Source organism: Diadema antillarum, unplaced genomic scaffold, assembly GCF_040938485.1.
Source record: "Diadema antillarum isolate AM-2024a unplaced genomic scaffold, OU_Dant_1.0 seq00000375_RagTag, whole genome shotgun sequence".
Classification (NCBI taxonomy): Eukaryota; Metazoa; Echinodermata; class Echinoidea; order Diadematoida; family Diadematidae; genus Diadema; species Diadema antillarum.
In genome coordinates this window covers 244,025-266,740 of record NW_027271374.1, presented here as the reverse complement: position 1 = coordinate 266,740, position 22,716 = coordinate 244,025, and the positions used below count along the sequence as shown (strand labels likewise).

The 22,716-nt window shown below is 37.1% G+C and overlaps 1 long non-coding RNA gene across 4 annotated transcripts; it reads left to right on the top strand.

Annotated features, from left to right (window-relative positions):
* Window positions 1–2,787: 2,787 nt before the first annotated feature.
* Window positions 2,788–18,975, top strand: LOC139731477 (uncharacterized). 4 transcript variants are annotated; one of them, XR_011710968.1, is made up of 7 exons: window positions 2,788–2,917; window positions 4,222–4,266; window positions 6,256–6,366; window positions 7,035–7,168; window positions 8,209–8,281; window positions 18,056–18,079; window positions 18,808–18,975. It is a non-coding gene; the product is annotated as an uncharacterized lncRNA (long non-coding RNA). The 4 variants fall into 4 exon arrangements; XR_011710967.1 differs by having other exon boundaries at window positions 18,811–18,947; XR_011710966.1 differs by having other exon boundaries at window positions 8,209–8,273; window positions 18,811–18,903.
* Window positions 18,976–22,716: the final 3,741 nt, after the last annotated feature.

Genomic DNA, 22,716 nt, shown 5'->3' with positions numbered 1-22,716 from the left:
CCCCACCCCTTTAATTTTCAAAGCGAAAAAAAAAATAGCTGCAAACGGCAGTTTGTGGACAGTAAATAATGTCAAATTTTCAAGCTTGCTCGCTCCTCTCGCTTGCATTTAGTCGTAATGCCATTCTCCTGGAGTTGCTGCCAGTAATTGCCGGCAGTTGCGCCTGGTGCGCCCCCCTTAATTTCCAAAGCGAAAAAATATACTTGAAGCTACAAACGGCAGTTTGGGGACTGTAAAATGTCAAAATTTTCAAGCTCGCTCGCTCCGTTCGCTCGCATTTAATCTGTATGCCATTCTTCTGATGTTGCTGCCAGTAATTGCCTGCAGTTGCGCCCGGTGCGCCCCCCCCCCCCCCCCTTAATTTCCAAAGCGAAAAAATATGGCTAAGAACGGCAGTTTTTAGACTGTAAAATGTAAAATTTTCAAGCTCGCTCTCTTCACTCACTCGCATTCAATCTTTATGCCATTCTTCTGATGTTGCTGCCAGTAATTGCCGGCAGTTGCGCCTGGTGCGCCCCCCCTTAATTTCCAAAGCGAAAAAATATAGCTACAAACGGCAGTTTGGGGAATGTAAAATGTCAAAATTTTCAAGCTCGCTCGCTCCGTTCGCTCGCATTTAATCTTTATGCCATTCTTCTGATGTTGCTGCCAGTAATTGCCTGCAGTTGCGCCCGGTGCGCCCCCCCCCCTTAATTTCCAAAGCGAAAAAATATGGCTAAGAACGGCAGTTTTTAGACTGTAAAATGTAAAATTTTCAAGCTCGCTCTCTTCGCTCGCTCGCATTTAATCTTTATGCCATTCTTCTGATGTTGCTTCCAGTACTTGCCTGCAGTTGCGCCCGTTGCGCCTCCCCCTTAATTTCCAAAGCGAAAAATATGGCTAAGAACGGCAGTTTTTGGACTGTAAAATGCAAAATTTTCAAGCTCGCTCATTCCGCTCGCTCGAATGTAATCATTATGCTCTCTTGATATTGCTGCCAGTATTTGCCAGCAATTGCGCCCGATGCGCCCCCTTAAATTCTAAAGCGAAGAAATATAGCTACAAACGGCAGTTTGTTTGTTTTTTACTGTAAAATGTCAACAATTTCAAGCTCGCTCGCTCGCTCGCTCGCATTTAATTGTTACGCAATTCTCCTGATGTTGCTGCCAGCAATTGCCGGCAGTTGCGCCCGGTGCGCCCCCCCCCCCTCCTTTATTTCCAAAGCGAAAAAATATGGCTCCAAAAGGCAGTTTTTAGATTGTAAAATGTCAAAATTTTCAAGCTCGCTCTCTTCGCTCGCTCGCATTTAATTGTTATGCCATTCACCTGATGTTGCTGCCAGTAAAATTGCCAGCAGTTGCGCCCGGTGCGCCCCCCCCCCCTTAATTTCCAAAGCAAAAAAAAATATGGCTACAAATGGCAGTTTTTGGACTGTAAAATGTCAAAATTTTCAAGCTCGCTCGCTCGCTCGCTCGCATTTAATTGTTATGCAATTCTCCTGATGTTGCTGCCAGTAATTACCGACAGTTGCGCCCCGTTGCGCCCCCACCCCTCCTTTATTTCCAAAGCGAAGAAATATGGCTCCAAACGGCAGTTTTTGGACTGTAAAATGTCAAAAATTTTCAAGCTCGCTCTCTTCGCTCGCTCGCATTTAATTGCTATGCCATTCACCTGATGTTGCTGCCAGTAATTGCCAGCAGTTGCGCCCGGTGCGCCCCCCTTAATTTCCAAAGCAAATAGATATGGCTACAAACGGCAGTTTTTGGACTGTAATGTCAAAATTTTCAAGCTCGCTCGCTCCCCTCGGTCGCATTTAATTGTTATGCAATTCTCCTGATGTTGCTACCAGTAATTACCGGCAGTTGCACCCGTTGCGCCCCCCCCCCCCCCACGCCTCCTTTACTTCCAAAGCGAAAAAATATGGCTCCAAATGGCAGTTTTGGACTGTAAAATGTCAAAATTTCCAAACTCGCTCTCTTTGCTCGCTCGCATTTAATTACTATGCAGTTTACCTGATGTTGCTGCCAGTAATTGCCAGCAGTTGCGCCCGGTGCGCCCCCCTTAATTTACAAAGCAAAAAAATATGGCTACAAACGGCAGTTTTTGGACTGTAAAATGTCAAAATTTTCAAGCTCGCTCGCTCCCCTCGCTCGCATGTAGTCGTCATGCCATTCTCCTGATATCGCTGCCAGTAATTTGTCGTTTCACACCGTCATTCCATAATCCATTTATAGGGGGTATACCCTAACCCTTTCCCCGCTTGGTTTCCCTCAAAAAACAGTAAAAGTCTAGGGATTGAGAGCTTCCTATATTCCAAATGTCTGTCCAAAAAATCTCGTAAACATTTAGTGTCAAAACGCACCCCCCTTGAAAAAAAGCTGGTGACGCCCCTGCTAGTATGTGAAGACAAAGTTGTGCGTAAATTGTTTCATAAAGCTGTTCGTATATCAAGTTACGAACAACTTACGAGCGACTGGTGATCACTTTTCGATTGCTATAGTTATTAGAATTTCAATAATTCAGCACAAGAACTGATCACCAGTCGGTCGAAAGTTGTTGGTGACTTTACGAACAGCTTTATGAAACACCCACGAATTCTCGGGCGTGTGCGACGGGCTTTCCATGGTAGTATCGCGTCTCTCGCAGTGCTCCCTCCGTGATCCACACAGTGCATGCCTGCGTGGAGTGTACGTACGTACTAAAGAGTATAGAAGCGCACGCGTGCTCGTACGCTTATACCATGGCTCTACTCTGTTAGTAGCTCCATGCTTTATGCGTAGTACCTTACCCACATATACAATACGGAGGTGGTGTACGTGTTTGTCAATTCGTAACCTACTGCATTGGCGTGGCAGCGCAGCGACAGGCTCACAAATACGACTTCTGAAGACCTTTGCGTGAGACTGACGGTTTGATTAGTTTGGAGTTCGAGTACCAGGTGGGTATTAGTCTGTAAACGCAGGCATGCCTAAACACAGATGTTTGGGTTTTTAGAACAAAATTTCATGTGTGTAGTCGTGGTGCTGTTAGTGTTAGTGACTATAATAAACGTTAGGGTCTATCAGTAGTATCACTCTTATGTGTTCAGTAGTGTCTGGGGACATGCCCATCGTATCACCACAGCTCAGGCCCTATACGTGTACGAAGCTGTTGTAGTGCGTAGACCGTACGTTTAAATGTCAGGAGTATCAGGAAGGAAGTTGCGAAGTTTTTAACGTTAGACCGCGTTTCCTGAATGGACAAGGTGTGAGCCATATCATGATTTGCTATGTAATTACTAGGAAGGCTAAGTTCCAAAGAACCTACTTTAAGAGTTGACGTTGACTAAGAGGGCTTAGCGTTACTCTGGTGATTTGCTTCTGCCAAATCTGGGCGAGATGCGGGCGCCATACTTTAATGCGTAGCTAACACCACGACCAGTAGAGGGCGTATTTTACAGTGCTATATAGCGGTGATTCCTGTCCCCCTTTCCTGTCCCGTAAATATTCCCTGTCCCCCTTTCCTGTCCCGTAAATATTCAATATTGAATGATGCGCCTTTAAGCACCACCAACAACAACAACCCTTTCATTTCACCTTTTTTTATAGGGGGCATGCAGGGGAAGAAATATAACGTTACTTAGCCTGGACCTTGTTTTGTCATACAGAAGTATCATTCCTGTTTAATCATGAAATGTAACTGAAGAGAAGTCATTTATTTTCCAATATGTAGTCCCACAATTACACATCACAAGCTTGACTTTGACCTAATTTCACTGAGTTATGCTGACCGTGTTATAACAATAGGGTTTCCCTGTGCAGATGTGTGCACAGTGAAAAATGTGTTTTTAAGCAAGATTATAAGTTTAAAAGATGGTTTTCCTTTGTTATAAGAATTGTTTAGATTGCAGGAACAGTAAAATAATTTTACAAAGATTTGTATAAAAAATTTGGGTGTTGTGCCTCATATTCCTCTCAAGTACCGGTATGTATTTTCAGAATGTGTGTACCTCACATTATTAGTGGTCTGTCCTTAACACAAGGTCCTCAGGACCAGAAAAATGTGCTTGTTATAATGAAACCTTGTTATATCAGGGTTACAAAAATAATACAATACAAATTGAAATTACAATCTAGGACCACAAAAAAATTACCTTGTTATAGTGAACTTCGTCGTATCAGTGATAATTGTAGAGAGTTCACTGTATAGCCTATACAGGTATTGTTGTAACGTTTGTATTTTTCCTTTCTTTTCTTTCTGCAGGTACTGGTTGCTTTGGAAGGAGATTTATGTTGGTCTTTGTTGAAAGTACGTTTGTGTTTGTGTTTGTTATTTGTTGAATCATCTTCATCCTACATTTCATCTCATACCATTTCACCTTCATCCTTGAATATTCAGTGAATATTCACTGAGATTACATCTGGAAATTCATCCTGGAATTCACGAACTCATCCCTGAAATATCTGAAATATACCTGAAATACCTGAACTTTACCTGAAATACCTTAACTTGAACTTTACCTGAAATACCTTAACTTGAACTTGAAGAAAGCTGAGAACAGAGAACTTCTGAGTGCATGAGAATAAGACAGTATCAGAAGGAGAGAAAGTTTCAGAATCAGAGGCAGAAAGGGTTAGAGTCAAAGAGAAAAAGAGTGAAATCAAAGAGAGGAAGAGTGAGAGTTGACGAAAAAGGAGTAAAAATTAAGCAGAATAACAGAGTTTTAAAGAGTGTTTGAATGAAAGAGTGCATTCTTTAAAAGGATAGTTAAAAACTGGAAAGAGAATTGTCCTAGAGAAGGCGAGAAGTTTGCTGGAAACTTGAAAATAGAAACAGTTAATTTGAGAAAAGGTGTTTAAGAGTCCAGATTACACTGAAAGATTATTAAAGAGTGCCGTCATAAGACGAAAGCATTATAGTGTTGTAAACTAATTGGGGTAGACAAAATTTGCACCTTCAAGGATTATTTGATATTTGATATATTCTGCATTGAAAGTTGCTGCAAATAAATCAACTACAGTTGGCAAGAGCTAATAGCTAGGAGTTGAAATTTTGAAGGAATTGTTAAAAGTGTGAGAAACAATTTATGAGGTGAGGCGAGAAGTATACTAAAAATTTTATGTAAAAAAAGTTTTTGGTATCTTGAGTCTTGAATTTTCGTTAATTGTTAATAGGATAAAAGAATAATTGAAGAGCGCCATCTTCAGATAAAAGCATTTTAGTCATAGTAAATGAAGGGAGAGACGTTAATATTGCACCTTAAAGGGCTATTTATAAATATTGGGCTGTGAAAACAAAAGCACAATTAGTAAAAGACATACCTTTATTGCAAAAGGAGTCATCTCAAAACAGAAACATTACTGTTTCTTTAATTGTCAGTGAAGACAAAGAATAATTGGTGAAATTGAAATTTTTGTTGCGAAAGACCCTACCCTAAGAGAAAAACATATAAGGGAGACCGATTATTGTGCAGTTAAGGCAAAAGCATAATTGGTAAAATTGTAACCTTTTTTACAAAGAGCATAATCTCGAGATAAAGGCATAATTTAGTCAAATCAAATGTTAGAGAATTGAAGCTGAAATTTCTGTTGGCAGATATCGTAAAAGGAAATTGGCATAGCTTTTCTATAAAGTAGGAATTGAAGCACGTAACAGACAAAGAGTGCCACCTGTTGCTAGAAACAAGCAAACATTGTAGAAATATCCCCACCTGTTGGTAGAAACATTATATGGATCGGTGTTGCAGCCTTCTGCTGGAATTTGTATTGCAGTGAAATATAGTACATGTACTGTACACATGTATTAGTGCAACTTTCAAAGCTATTCAATCCGACAATTTTGTTACCAATCGCAGTACTAGTGGAGTAGGTGTGATTCATAAAAGTATAGTGATTCAAGGAATATAACTGTGTTGATTGACAGTTGATTGATATACATTTATTTAGTAATAGGTACCATTATACTTTCAAAGATTCGAAAGCCCTGTAGTTTGACAATGGAAGCAAGTGAATTCAAGATTGTTATTGGTGATATCCTAGATATCCTCCATAGTTGTGACTTGATGAGAAATGTAGAGGTCAGTGAATGTGATGCATGTTGCAGTGTGATCAATGAAAATGAAAGCAGAGTACCATGTGAGGATTGTGGCAAGCAGTTTCATGTGATGTGTACAGGAACTATTTCTCATGAGGCTAGAATGTGTGATGCAAGGTTGATTTGGATATGTTCAGCATGTGGAAGCAATAATATTGCCCATCGCATCTTTGACAAAATTGGCATTCCTTGTCATTTCAATAGATACGAACTTCTCGAAGACCTTGGTGATGAAGATTTTCATGTTGATGTTTCACTTACATCACGCAAGAGCAACCAGAGAAAGAAACCAACGAAGATGAGACTGAAAAAGAGGTATGTGAGAAGAAAGAACAAACGTGGTGTTCTAGAAATGACAAATGTGTGTGTGGAGGAAAGAGCAAATTGTGACAGAGATGAATCAGATCCGACATTCATCTCAAATCTCACTAGGAGGCAATTTGAACCATTAGAAACTGCAGTTGATGATGGTTGGACAACTGTGAAATCAAGGAAGACAAAAGTGATTGAGAAGGCCAAACTGACAACATCCCAAACAATGACTAACAATCCTAAGACCAAGACCAATAACAAGAGCACAGTGAGATCAGTAAATGGTGTGATTCTCCAACCTGGCGTGACCTACATTGGCAAAGCAATGAAAGGCTACTATCTTGAAAAACAGAGAAGAGCCAAGACCAGCAAAGGCAAAAAATCAAAAGTAGAAACAAGGCAAGAAGAACATGGTGAACTCGTGAAGCGAAATATGAATCGAAACTTGGACACAGAACGAAATGATAGTCTGCAGGTGTATACTGAATCTGTATTGAATGTATATTCAAAGTGTGTTCAGTCACCTCATGTTATGGCAAAATACTCTGAGCAAATCTATGCAAAAACACAGAGAAGTTGGGCTGATGTGGCTAAAAGCACTCCGAATATGACTAATGGATGTTTCGTACTGAGTGGTGATCAGGCTACATGTGTCTCTGTCCTTTCCACAGACATTGAAAAAGAAGTTTGGAATGTAAACAGGCTCTATGGAGGTGGAAATGCACGGCAACCAAGAAAGAAAGGTCGTTTCACGAAGATCCGCAACAAACAAAGTGTGCCAGTGGTTAAAAATGCTGACTCACAGGTGCGTAACAATGAAAAGGTGAAACATGACATTTTTGAAGGAGAACATGCAGCAAAGAATGAAAAGTTGTGTAAGAATGAAATATCTGACCGTGAGGACAGTAATTCCACAAATAGAGACAACACAGGCTCGAATGATATGTCCAAAGTGAAGTGTGACAGAATCCACGATATGCATGAACTAAACCCATGTTACAGCGAAACAAAAGATGTTGAAGGTGACAGTCAAATATCAGTGAATGAATTGTTCTCTGTGAATTCTACTACAAATGTAAATGTTCACTCTCCGTGTCACAAACCTGTTTCAGGTATGCAAAACATGTGTGTTCAAGTTTGTAATGAATCAATATTCCTGCCTGAACGTGAAAAAACTATTAATCCATCTGATTGCATAGTAATGAATGCTGGTTCTGCAAATAGTGTTGACCACCATAATTCATATGATGTTCAAGAATCGTCTGTACTTATATTAGATGGTGAACCAGCTGCAAATGATTTAGAGACTGAAGAACGTGTCTGTAAGCCTGTTTCTCTTTCAGATTCAGAATATGATAGAAGGCAATCATATCCTCTGACTAAAACAATCGCACAAGGAAATTTTAATCAAGGTGATCAACGATTTGGTTATACTGCTGGCAAACAATGTGCATGTAATTCTATTGTGGCAGTTCTCTACATTCAAACAAAGAATGGAATCGAAATGAGACCTCGTGATCTTGATCAGATTCTGACCCTTGGGAATGAGTTGTATTATTACATAAAGAAGGATTCACAACTGAATGAAGAGCTTGTAATGATAGATGAATTACCGAAGGAACTTCATATTCTGGATGAAAAATTTCAAATAACCTATGGTGAATCGAAATATGGAGTGTTGGAAGGAGATCAAAACAATTTGTCAAATTTTGGTGCTTTGCCATTGAGTCAAGCATTAGAACAAGAACTGTGCCGATATGATGCATGTCTTATGAATTTTGCTGAGAGTACATTTGCAATCATTAGGCATCACAGTGGTTATTATGTGTTTGATTCTCATTCCAGAAGTCATGATGGATACTTGGTACAAGATGGATGCAGTGTCTTGCTTAGCATTTCATCATGGCAAGGTATACAGGTACACTGTTTGAATTTGGCAAAATCTATGGCATGTGATTTACGTACTACTCAGTTTGAATTAACCGGTCTGGCAGTAGAATTCAATTCTAAGAAAAATGTATTGACAACTAGTGGCTCTAAGAGATCAAAGACCCTAAATACTGCGTGTGGGAATATAAATGATCAAAACAGCGACTATTCGCAACATTGTCATCATATTGAAAGAAATCTGAGTTATAGTGATGAGACTCAAAATGTAACAATAAAGGAAACCAGAGTTAATGTAAGCAGTGATGACTATGGAAGTGAGAATGAAGTTGAATTTGTTTCACTTGAAAAGACAACACAAAGAAGAGATAGAAACTTCAAATTTGCACCAATTACATATGTGGACAAGCAGTGTTTGTGCAATAGATTAAATGTCAATTACTGTGGCGCAGCCAGTGAACCAGTGGAAGATACAAATGAAAATTTGTGTATGAGGAAACCTGTAAATATCAAGAGAGTTATGGGTGATGGCAACTGCTTTTACAGAAGTATTTCTCATGTAGTTACTGGCAGTGAAGGAAACCATTTCATGCTCAGGAAATCCAATGTGGCACATTTACTGGAAACGGGTGATTTATTTAAAAATTTAATTAACACAGTGAAATATCAGAATGTCAGGGACTTTGTACTTCAAGAGAAATTGATGGATTTAGGAACATGGGCTGGTCACACTGATATTAGTTCAATGGCACATATGCTAGATTGTGATATATATGTGTATGATGATCGTACAAAAAATTGGCAAATTTTGTCTGCAAGGAAACCGGGGTACTATAACAAGGTAACAACTGAAAGAGGCATATATATTGTGTTCACTGGAAGCAATCATTTTGATGTAGTTGAAAGTGTAACTGCTGTTCAGTCTAGTACTTTGGATGAAAAATTAAGTGTGTTTCATGTGAATTCAGATGCAAATGTGGAAAGTAAAAAAGAAAGTCATCATGAATCATCTAAGGCTACCGAAAACTTGACATTGAAGAAAGGCAGTGTTAGAGTGAAGAAAATGATGTCCAAACAAATAATGGTGTCAAACTTGCAAGAGACACAAATTCCATTACAAAACACATGTCAACAGACAGTAGTCGATGTTGATGCATCCGAGGTGAAGCAAGTGGGAGAAATTAAAAAGATTAATCTCATGTACACACCTGTGAATAAATTTGACAGAGAGAAGTTTTGTTGCAAATTAGGCATAAAAGTTAATGACAAATGTAGCAGTAATGATGTGCCAAAAGATATGGTGGAAAATGGTAATATTACTGTCCTGTCACAACCATTAACTATCTATAAAATTAGTGGTGATGGAAATTGCTTTTACAGAGCTATGTCATATGTCACATGTGGCAAGGAAGATTCACACCGTGATGTTCGAAAAGCAACAGTTATGCATATTTTACAAAACAAGCAAGATTATGTAAGCCTTTTAAAATCAGGATACACAGATGTTGTAAAATACATTGCAAAGGAAAGAGTATTCAACAATGGCACATGGGCTACAGAATTGGAAATAATGGCCTTATCAAATCTACTAGATACTGATATTTATACATATGAAGAAAACTGTTCAAAATGGAAATTATTTGGTGCAAGCAAACTTCAGTTTGGAATTGTTACATCACAAAGAGGTGTTTACTTGCAACACACAAATGGCAATCATTACGATGTTGTAGAGTCTGTATGTCCAAGGATCCAAACATTAAGTTCATGCCAAAACTTGTCAAGACCACAAAACATTACCGCTATGGAAACGCCTGTGACAAGAAAGAGAAGACTCACAACTGAGAGAAAAGTTACGAAACAAGTCGGTGATTGTCAAATAAATGTATTGAACAATGAAGTTTTAGAGGATGACATTGAACGTGCTGTTAAAATGAGTAGGGATACTGAAGAATCTGAAGAAGTTGAAACTACAAGGCAAACTACAAAAAGGAAAAAACAAAGAAAAAAAAGTAATGCAAATATTACCAGACGAAAAAATAGAGATCGAATGAGAGCACAGAGAGAAAAGAAAAAAAATGAGCAAAGACAGTTAGAAATAGAATGTTTATCAGATGTTCAGCCTTTTCTATTCCGCAAACTAAAAAATGCAGCTGCAAAGAAAGTAAAATATCAAACAGATGAACCTTACCGGTTCGAAAAGAGAAGAGAAATTAAGGAGAGACAAAGAAACAGGTACTTGTTCGATCCTACTTACAGAGAAAATGTCAAGAGAGCAATGAGCAGAAAGATGAGAGCTAGATATCAACGCAATGCTTTATTAAGAGAAAAAATCAAGAAAATGATGAGGACAAAGATGAAAGCTAGATACCAAAATGATGCTTCATTTCGAGAAAAAATTAAGAAAAGGATGAGAACAAAGATGAAAGCCAAATATCAAAACAGTGCTTCATTCAGAAAAAGGCTGAAGACAATGAGGAAAGTAAACTATGGGTGCAATGTTCTACATAGAGAAAGGCTTAAGAAAATGAGGAAAGCTAGATATCAAAACAATGCTTTATTCAGAGAGAGGCGTAAGAAAATTATGAGGAAAGTTTCAAACATTAAGTACAAGACAAATTTTTTGTACAGACAGCAGGTTGCAATGAGAAACATGAAACGAAAAAAACAAGAAAAAATGAATATGAGAAATTGTGACCATGTTTTGAAAAAATTTAGGGAAATTGTTTCACACGGCCCTGAATATGTATGTTGCGTATGTTTGAAATTATTATTCAAGAATCAAGTATTGAAGTGTACAAAAGCAAAATATAACGATTTGAGGTGCTTAAAGGAGGAGTATTTACATACATGCAGCGATGACTGTGATATTGACTGTCAAATAGTAAAGTCATCAAGAAATTTTTTATGGGTTTGTTACACTTGCCACAGGAAATTATTAGCTGGTAATATGCCTGCTGAAGCTAGCAGAAATAATTTAGAATTACGTGCTATTCCTGCGGAACTTGGAAATCTGAATCAGTTGGAAACACATTTGATTGCACTAAACATTCCATTTATGAAAGTTTTGAATTTGCCTAAAGGAGGACAATATGGAGTGCATGGCCCAACAGTTTGTGTACCTTCACGCACAAATGAAACTGTGAAGATATTACCTCGACCGGAGACTGATGATCAATTAATTCGCGTAAAGCTAAAGAGGAAACTGTCATATAAAGGACATTATGAATATCAGTTTGTCAAGAAAAACAATGTCCTAGCTGCATTGGAATATTTGAAAAAGAATAATAAGTGGTATTCTGATATTGCTATTGATAGCGAATGGGACTCTGATTTATCAGACAAAAATAGTAAAACAGCTTGTGGTAAACTATTTGATTTAAGTGAAACTAATGATGATGATGATGATATAGAGGATGATCAAGATGGACGATTACAAGGCATTCAGTTGGGCACATGTTTGCAGAAGGTCGATATGAGACAAGAAGTGCTTGATCAGTTTTTTGATGATATTATATGCTGTGCTCCTTGTGAAAAGAATAGTCCTGTGTCACTATTGATGGATGAGAGTAATGAGGCAAAATGTTTTCCTGCTCTGTTTCCAACAGGCCAGCCAACATTTCATGATACCAGGTACATTAAAGTAACACTTGGTCGTTATTTGCATAATCGTTTGATGCATGTAGACAACAGATTTGCAAAAAATACAGAATATATTTTCTATGCTCAGTGTATTTATGAACTGCAACAAATACTTTCTAGTGTTTCTATAGCTGTCAGAAAAAGCTCAGAGAAAATAGATAATTCCACATTGATGCGATGTTCAGATCTAAAGGATGCAAGAAAACTTCATGAGATACTGGATTCGAATAAAGGATATAAATTTCTGAAACAAATACGAGGAACACCTCCATACTGGCAATCTACACAGAAAGATGTATTAGCAATGGTTAGACAACTTGGAAAGCCTACATGGTTTGCATCATTTTCATCAGCTGAAATGAGATGGCCTGAAGTTATTAACACATTGCTAAATCAACAAGGTGATGGGAGAAAAGCAAGTGATCTGGATTGGACAGATAAGTGTAATTTATTAAAATCAAATCCAGTGACAGTAGCTCGTATGTTTGATAAACGCTTTCATGCATTTTTGAACAGAGTGATTCTTTCTGAGGCAGAACCTATTGGCAAGATAATTGACTATTTTTACAGGATTGAATTTCAACAGAGAGGATCTCCACATACACACTGTTTATTCTGGGTTGAAAATGCACCTAATTTGGGTGTCGAGAAAGATGAAACTGTCATAGATTTTATTGATAAGTATATTTCATGCAACATTCCATGTGAGGATGAAGATGAAGAACTGTATGAAATAGTGAAGAATGTTCAGCTTCACTCAAAGAAACATTCAAAATCATGCAAGAAAAAGGGAACCTCCTGTAGATTTAATTTTCCAAGACCACCTTCTGAGAAAACATTTGTTGTGAAGCCTGATGATAATCCAGAAGTTACAGATGAGGCTCAAGATGTTCTGTCTGCAGTAAAGAATTCATCATGTGTGGAAGGCAAATATGATAATGCTAGGCAGCTCTTTGAAGCTCTTGGGATGTCTCAAAAGGAATTTGAAGATGCCTATAATGCTGTAGCTACAAAAGAAGATGTAGTCATGAAAAGAGATCCAAAAGATATATGGGTTAATCAATATAATTCATTCTTACTCAGAGCTTGGAATGCCAATATGGATTTGCAGTATATAACAAATGAGTATGCCTGCATTGTTTATGTTGTGTCATACATGTCAAAAGCAGAAAGAGAAATGAGTTTGCTCTTGAAAAATGCTGAAAGTGAAATGAGAGAGGGCAATGAAGATGCTCGAAAGAGTATGAAAGAAATAGGACATGTGTATATGCAAAACTGTGAAGTTTCAGCACAAGAAAGTGTGTATCGTGTTTGTGGCCTGAGATTGAAAGAGTGCTCAAGAAAAGTAGAGTTTATACCTGTTGGACCAAACCCTGTGAGAATGAGTCTACCACTGAGTGTTATTCAAAGCAGACGAGACGATGATGATAGGAGCCCATGGATGCCAAGCAGAATTGATAAATATAAAGCCCGACCTGATGGTTTTGAATTTGAAAATATGTGTTTAGCCACATTTTGTTCAAAGTATAGACTACTCAGTGAATCTGATATAAAGGGTAAGAAACAGAAACAGAGTGTGTTTAAATTGAGAGATCAGCTGGGCTATATACAAAAAAGAACAAGAACCAATGATGCTGTAGTGAGATACCCTCGTTTTTCACCGACTGTAACCCCAGAAAAATATTATCAGAGTATATTGCAACTATTTTTGCCATATCGTACTGATAAACAGTTAAAACCTGACCAATTTTTGACATATGAGGAATTTTATCAAAATGGATCTGTTCGAATGTTTAATAAGAATTTGGAAAGTGTCAAAAGTATTGCCAATGAAAATCTCAGGCAGTATGAAAAAAACGCTGATACAATTGATCAGGCACAAGAATATCTTGAGAAATTTGGTGCACAAGAAGATGCATGGGGATTACTCTGTCCAGAAACAGAAGTTGAAAGACATGAAACAGCTAAAATCCATGTAGAAGTTGAAGATGCTGACAATGAGTTTAGAATCCCAGATCTTGAATCTAAATCTCAGGAGAAAGAGTCATATGGCATAGAATTTCGATCATGTAGCATTTCGAGAGAAGACAGTAATGTCTTATTAAGAACTTTAAACAGCAAGCAGCAAAAAGTGTTCTACAAAATACGACAATGGTGTCTTGACAGAGTTAATGGAAAAGAAGCCACACCGTTTCAGATATTTGTGACAGGTGGTGCTGGAACAGGAAAAAGTCATCTGGTGAAATGCATATGTAATGAAGGGACAAGAATTCTAGGTAAAATGATGCATAATCCAGATGATCTTTCAATTATGAAAGTAGCTCCAACTGGAATTGCAGCCTACAATATTGATGGTAGTACTATTCATAATGCACTGTCCATACCCATTTCTGCTTCATTACCTTATCAACCCCTTGGAGAAGAAAAGATAAGTCATTTACGTACTCAGCTGGGCCAATTACAGATACTAATAATTGATGAAATATCCATGGTTGATCAGAAGCTACTGTGGTATGTACATGGACGTTTAAGGCAAATAAAGCAGACGCGTGATGATGCTCCATTTGGAAAGGTTTCAGTTATTGCAGTTGGAGATTTTTATCAGTTACCCCCAGTAAAAGGTACTCCTTTGTATAAAGATACATTGCAAAGTTCTTTATGGACAGACAACTTCTCTATGATTAACTTGGATGAAATAATGAGACAAAAGGATGATGCAGACTTTGCTGTTCTTTTGAACAAATTAAGGGTAAAAGAAAAGAAAGATGAATTATCAAGTGATGATTTTGCAGTTCTTCAATCATGCCAAACTGGAGAGCAATGTGAGGATGCACTGCATATATATTCTTCAAACAAACAAGTAAATGACTGGAATAAAATAATGCTTCACAAGAAATGCACAAATATCATCTGTCTTGATGCAGAAGATTTTGAACTTGGCGATAAGGGTAAAAACAAAGCATGTGACAAGCCACGGAGATGTACTAAAGCTTCTTTGCCAGCATATCTTTGGGTTGCTGAAAATTCTAGAGTGATGCTGATCAAAAATGTGAATGTGACCAAAGGTTTATCAAATGGCTGCATTGGCACTGTAACTGACTTAGTAAGAGTAAATGAAAATGCCAGACCCTCAAGTGTGCTTGTGAAATTTGACAATGAAAAAGTAGGAACACAGTCAATAGAAATGCAACAGGAATCAATTGGGAAAAAATATACGAGGAAACAATTTCCCTTGAAATTAGCATATGCATGCACAATACATAAAGTACAGGGCATGACAATGGAAAAAGCTGTTGTTTCTCTGAAAAATATATTTTTGCCCGGACAAGCATATGTTGCTCTGAGCCGTGTCACATCAATACGTGGACTAACTATTGAAGATTTTGATCCCAAAGTTATATATTGCAATCCAACTGTTAAAGAAAGTTTAGAAAACATGCCAACATTTGTTGATGAAAAGAGCTTTGATAATGATGTTTCTGTTGCGACTCTGAATATAATGCTACATAACATTCAAGGTCTTAAAGCACATTTCAAAGATATCCAATCAAACCTCCTATGTAGAAATTCTGATATTATTTGTTTAACTGAAACTTGGCTTAATGATGACATTTTTGATGTGAATTTAGATCATTTTAAAATGTACAATCAACCTCGGTCAAAATCTTATTCAGATGAAAGTCCCTTATTTTCGGCACTGAAAAATCAAGCACATGGTGGAGTTGCAGTGTACAGTAAAATCAAATCTATTAGTAGGCTGGATTTACATGTCAATAATCTAGAATATATTACATTTGCAGTAACTTGTCCTTCATGTCTCATTTCTGTGATATATAGACCTCCCAGATATGATAAGAAACAATTTTGTGAGAAACTGAAGAGACTACTCGTAGAATTGCAGCAGAGAAGTACGAAACGCATAGTTATTGGTGACTTCAATGAAAATCTCAGACAAGGTTCAAGTGATTCATGTGTGCATAAATTGATGTATTCTTACGGATATCAACAACATGTACTTGATGCTACAACAGAAGGTAATACATTGATTGATCATGTATATAGCACAGGTATAGACTCACTTCATGTTGAAGTTATTCCACTTTACTACAGTTACCATGAGGCTATCAGAATACAGTTCTGATGAGTGATGTCTTGAGTTTACGCAAAGTAATGTGGCACATATATTCAAATCAATTGATATTTATTTTCTTTTGTCATCATATTTCCTTTTGTAATACAGAATGAGGAAAATAAAAAAGTGTGAATAGGACAGAGCATACAGCAATTCAAAAACAAATGAGTAGAAGTGATACTTATGATCAATACTGAGGTGTTTGAAGTTAAAAAAAAAAAATTGCAATGAGTAAAACATGTGAAGTATGGAGGGTTCCACTGGGAAGATTATGCTTGTGAATATGAAACAAGACTTCAACAAAAGTATGACTACTAGTACTACAGAAAACAGCGACATTATGAGACAGAAAGTGACAATTCAGTGATTATAGACTTCCTAAATATGACCCAAAAATAATGTGAGAAATTATGGAAATTAGTTGTTGAATTGCACCAAATAAGCACAAAAAGCATAGTTATTGGTGAATTTAATGAAATTCTCAGACAAGGTTCAAGTGATTTGCTTGGCATAATTTGATGTGTTCTTATGAATATCAACAACATGAAGTTGATGCTACAACAGAAGGTGGCACATTTATCGGTCATGTATGTAGTATAGGTATTAATGATCTCACCATTGAAGTTATTCGCCTTTACTACAGTTACCATGAAGCTATTTGAATACTGTTTCACTGAACTTGTTTTTACTAATAACATTAGATGTTTATTCAAGGTTTTTTTCACAATGCTGAAATCAAATGAAATATATTTTCATCTTTCATCATACATATTTTTATGATGTTATGGAGAATAGATGAAATATGATGAATGAAATGAACAGAATGTTCAACAGTAGTGAAACCTTATGATAATATTAAATTGTAATGAATACTGAAGTGATTGAAGTGAGGAAAACAGTGTGCCATGAGCAAAGTGTGCAAAGGGTGGAGAGATCCACTGAAGCGACCTTGATTGTGCACAGGAAACAAAACTTGGGCAACAATAAAAGTACTACATAACACATTGACATTATAAAGAAAAAATAAATAGACAACGACAAGAGCATGCAACAGAAACAATGATCTTTGATTGCTTGTTGAAAGAAATGTGGGCTTGCATGTCAAGAAGAAGGAAAAACACATAAATTGTGTAATTGCAAAAATGATTTAAAGGACTGTAATTATAATGTTACATGTATGTCAGCAATAGTGGTGATATTAAAAATTTATGAAGTGGTAATGCTGAATCTAGGTGAGAATTATCAACCCTTTTCACAAAGCAGTAGCTGAGCTGGTAGTTGCTCTTCTCTAAATATCATTGTTGGAAATGTAACTATAAAAGGAAGATACAAGTTCAGTATGGAACAGAAATAAAACAAAAGACAGAAAATGGAATTGAAATAGAATAGACAAAGAATAAAAATAGAACAGGCACAACAGAAATAAAACATAGCCCAGAAAATGACAGTGCAGAAAGGTAGATTTTGGCATAATAATCATTTTGAAAAATATTTTTTTTCAGAGAATTAAATGCTGATAATGATAAGTTTGTGTTACTATTTGATGAGCGTTTAGAGCTGAGGAAAATCAAATTGTAAATGCTGATGAAAGTGCTTTGAAATAAATGGAAAAAGTAGGAGTTGCATTTATATGTGCAAAACCTGATCAATAGGCATATGTTGTAATTGATAGAAATGAATATTTCACCAGAGAAGATAGAGTGAAATCCATGAGTGATCATGTATGTGGTGCAAGAATTGTATTTATTACGTAAACATTATGAGCTACATAGCACAAGTTTTGATTGATTTCATGCAAATTTATGAAAAATGTTTTGAGTTTTCAAACCCCTGTTTCTCAAACATTTGCTTTCATTGATTGATGTCATTGTTTCTCTTTAGCACCCATGGTAGTGAGAATAAAGCACTGGCCAAAATGAAAAAAGCATCAATTAGGTGTATTTCATCTAGGTGTTTATGGCTAACATCTTTATGTCTTTACATTTGCCTGGTGAATGATGAACTGGTCTGTGCTTGTGCCGCAATCATGTCCAGCCTTGTACCCAAGTGTTTCCACCGGTGAGTTTTATTTCTTTTTTGCTTTTTTTTCCCCCTACTTTTTGTCAGATTTGTATGCATTTAACTTTTCACACAACTTTTTGACAAAATCAGGCTCAATCATACTCAGTGTTCAAATTAAATTCTCACAATAATCTCTCCAGGTGTGTTTTTAAGCTGTATTAGCATAACCTGTAGAATTATGCATACACAGGTGTTTCTTCAGAATTATTTTTTTTTCCCCTGAAATGTTTGTAATATATGTTCTATCATCTAAAGTCTGTGATCTGAAACAGTTTGTTAATTCCATATTACATTTATGAAATGTTATTCACATATTCCTTATTCTTATAAATGTGACTGTACAAGTGTAGTTTTGTTCTGTCCAATTTACATCGTAGCTAAACATGATATACATCCAGAGAACTATGATGTATATGCTGTACTCCTGTAAGAGAAATAGGTGTATGTATTCATGAAAAGAAAGGTTAACATAAAAGGTGATGTGATGTTATGTGAAGTTGTGAATGTTTCAGTACAGTTGTGTTCGCAAGTTATGACTACAAGAAATTGGTTGTATCTGTCTAAAATATGTAAAACATAATGTAACTTTCTTCGTAACATTTGTGATAATGATATTTATGTTCTCCCATTCTAACAACACATATTTCAGTTCTTTCATTTTATCGATGTTAAAAGATAAGCAGTGTACTTCATTTGTAACAGTATGTTGTTTATGTATTTTAAAGCAGGGTCTTGACCAACAGAGAGAACACACCAGCTTTGCTTTGCAGCGTTGGTGTAGCACAGGGAGTAGAACTCTACTGGTTAAAGGCTCAAAACCAGTCAATTGGACCAGGTGTGGATCGCATCTATTTCAACTGTGTGGACAGCTGTCAATCTTGGATCAAACTTGGTTGACATGCAAGCACTTCATATCAGATGATAACAGATGAGCAACGTAATAGTTTCTCAGGACTTCCACTCTCTTCCATCTACAATAATTCTAAGCACAGTGAACAGTATGCATGATAAATGCAAAAGCAAAGGGTATAAATGTAATTGAAGTATTGTGGAATGATTTACGCAACATAAAATACCTCAATAATTATTAATTTTATGTTTATGTGGTGGTAATCAGATCATGTGTAGTATTGGAAGGTACGGTAAGTTAGCCATAGTGGCATGTTAAGCCACCGTCCCTGGAGACACTCAAGTGGTAACGTGTTAATGACCCATAGCATAATCATTTACACCACCATATTGTTTTCGTGATTGACACAGAAACGTCTTTGATTAAGGGCAAAACCAAAATGTAGACCATAAAAGTAGAAGTATGTGAAATGCAAATGTGCAGTATTTTTACATTTTTCCATTATGGATCAAAGCTATGACTTAGATATTAGATGATGATTGTGAGAAGCAAGTGTGGGTCTTTTTTTCTGTTTTATCCTTTGAATAATTGCAAAGATGCAAAGTTTAAAAAAAATTAACAACAAGATTTTCATGACTTAGTGTCTTTGCGCTCGCGCAAACGAGAAGGGTATTCCCCCTCCCACAGTAAGGAGCCTTTTTTAAATTTGTAGCTGTTAATAAAGGATCTGGTGCATAATTAAGTGACTATTGTTTGCTAATTTGGCATGATGAAGGGAAATACACCTTCAATTGCAAGCATCACTTCAATCCTTTTAGCTACACTCCTCATTTTTGGTTCAAGTTGCAATTTCACTTGATGTCTGAGAAAAATGGGTACTATGTGTGAAATCGTGAGACAGACCCTAAATGCATGAGTCTCACCATAATGAGAGACTTGGTCTGTAATTGATGCATATATTTTGTGTATGCACATATATGTAAACCTTCAGTAATGCTCTAGGTGTGGGGTTAGTTGAGGAAGACTCTATGACCCTGTTTACAGTGTGGGGCTGCACCATGCTGCGGCCAAGCCGTGGTTGAGCATAACCTCAATTGCGAGGCCAAGCCCCGCAATTTTGTTCCTTTACACTACTGGGCTCGGCCGCGCTTTTATTTCAAACCTTTTAATATTTTGTCATAGTGGCGCTCTACTTGTAAACAAACACAATTCGGTGTTGTCTGGTTTTCAGACCCTTTGCCAACTGAATTTCATGGCAACGAAATCACCGTTCGGGCAAAGGCCTTTTCTGAAGGGAAAGATCCTTTGCAGGACAAGATCACATTAAACTATGCTAGTTTTCGATGTTGAGGGGGTTAATATCCTGAATAGTGAAATAGTACAAGTACGGGGTTTGGAAACCAGAATAAAATTGGCAGCGCATTTGGCCCCATTTGCGTTTACACAGAGAAAAAGGCCAGGCTCAGCCGCGGCTTAGCCACCTCCAGAGCGAGGCCAAATGCAAGGCCAACTTTGGCCTTGCATTTGGCCTTTTGCACGTTTACACTGAAATGGAGGTTGGCTGGGCTATCGTTGAACTGCGGCCAAGCCTCGCATCGTAAACAGGGTCTATGTGGCAAATTGAGCTATGGCTCAACTTGCCCTAAAGACCTGCATTCATGTCCATGGTACAATTGAAAACATAGTTGAGACCATGGACAATTTGTATGGAGCACTAGGCGTGGTGTGGCCTATTTTGTTAGGAAATTAGTCATTTGTCAACGTAATGACCATTTCTTTAAAAAATGTTCATTTCATTCAACATTTTGAAACATTACAAAGTGACTGATTTTGTAATGAAATAGGCCATGCAATATTTAAGGCTCTATTCAAATAGTCCATGATTTCAATTTTACCATCTTCATAAATTTATGCCATAAAGTCTAGCACATTTTACTAAATATAATGCGTGTAATCACTTCATACTTTTAAATACTTCTGAGATATGAAACTAAAAAAAAGAAGTCCATTTGATTTATGTTGGATAGTAAAAAACAAAACAAAAAACAAAAACATGTTTTTTAAAGAGAGTTTCAAAACTTACACTGCTTCTCTGTGTGGGAGTAGCAAGTAAGCACTACATGTTGCTACCTCGAATTTTTCCAGAGGATTAATTGCAATGGCATGACACAAATTTCTGCAAGACACTCAGTTATTTCTGATGCATCATGCGAAAAACAAAAATTGACCCATAATACCTTACATTCACCAAGTGCAGATAAAGTAAAATTTTAAACCATTTGAGGGTTTTCATGAAACAAGAATGGAATTTGTGTGTAGAATATGTTTCAGTGGTAATTCTAGATGCTGCATTTTTCTGGGGAAAAATATATTTGAAGAGGTTGCTTTGTCATATTTAGAATTGTTGAATATTGTCATTTGAATTGAATCAAATGATGGAAAAATCTTTTGTGTTATAAATTGTGCATTAGGAAATTTAGTGTCCATATAACATATTGTCAATGTGACTTGAAAGAAAATGATGGCCATGTTGAAAGTAGCTCTCATTGCTTATTCAATATTTTGTTTCATTGTAAGTGTAATCAATTCCAGCAGTATTGATGTTTTAGTTATATGTTTTAATAGATATTTATTGCCTACATATCAGATATGACCTGTGACAAAAGTGGTGCCATTTTTGTAGCTGCTTGCTTTCTTCAAGAAAGCTGCCATTGTTAATTGATGTTTTTTGATATTGTTTATAAAGGTTTAAAGTTGAAGGGAAGAAATGTTTCTCTTTTGTATTATAAATCACAGATCAGCAGTTTCTACTGTTTTTATATTCAGCTGAGCATTGGTTAGTGTCAAAAAAGGCTGCCATTGTCATAATGATTGCCATTGTTTATTTGAAATTCTTTGACATTGTCAAATCAATTTAAGGATTGGAACTATTTGTATGTGTGAGTGTGTGTGTGTGTGTGTGTGTGTGTGTGTGTGTATAAATCAGGAATTTCATTGTCCATGTTTTAGTTAAAGTGGCAAATAATTGAGTCAATATTGTGACAAGTCAATTTTTAAAGCCATGATGCGCCAAGTAATGGACATCATGAAGACTGTAGTTGATGTCCTGAACCCCGGTCAGATTCCAGTCCTTACATGTAATCAAGCACTCTACACTATGGCAAAGGGGGTCCAATGGAGCAGCCCTAGAAGTTATATTCCAGGGATTATTCCATAGTGATTTTTGGTTGACGATGCGTTTTGAGGATATCCTGACTCATATCACATTGTGTCAGATCTAAACACACATTGCAGCAGATAGGATCAACCCAGTCCTGAATGCAGTTTGCAGAGCTATCTCTGGATGTCTGCGACCAACAAGAGTAGATGACCTTTATTAACTGTGTGGTATTGCCCCACCACACATCAGGCGAGAGGTCTCAGCACAGATGGAGAAAACCAAGCAAGAAGTTAACCCTCGCCACCCACTCTACAATCGCGAACTTGCTAAAAAGAGACTCAAATCCAGACGCAGTTTTCTCCATTCAACCGAATCCCTTGATGGCACCGCCCACGGTCGAAGGATTACCCTATGGTCCAACCACCTCCAGTCTGTGACGAATAAGCTCTCCTATGGACCAAGTGAATCACTCCCTCCGGGTTCAAGTGAGGCATGGCCCACCTGGTCATGCCTGAATCGCCTACGGACAAGAACAGGACGATGCAAAGTCCTCATGCAGAAATGGGACTACAATAGGGATGGAGAAACTGCTTGCAACTGTGGGCAGGATCAGACAATGCAACA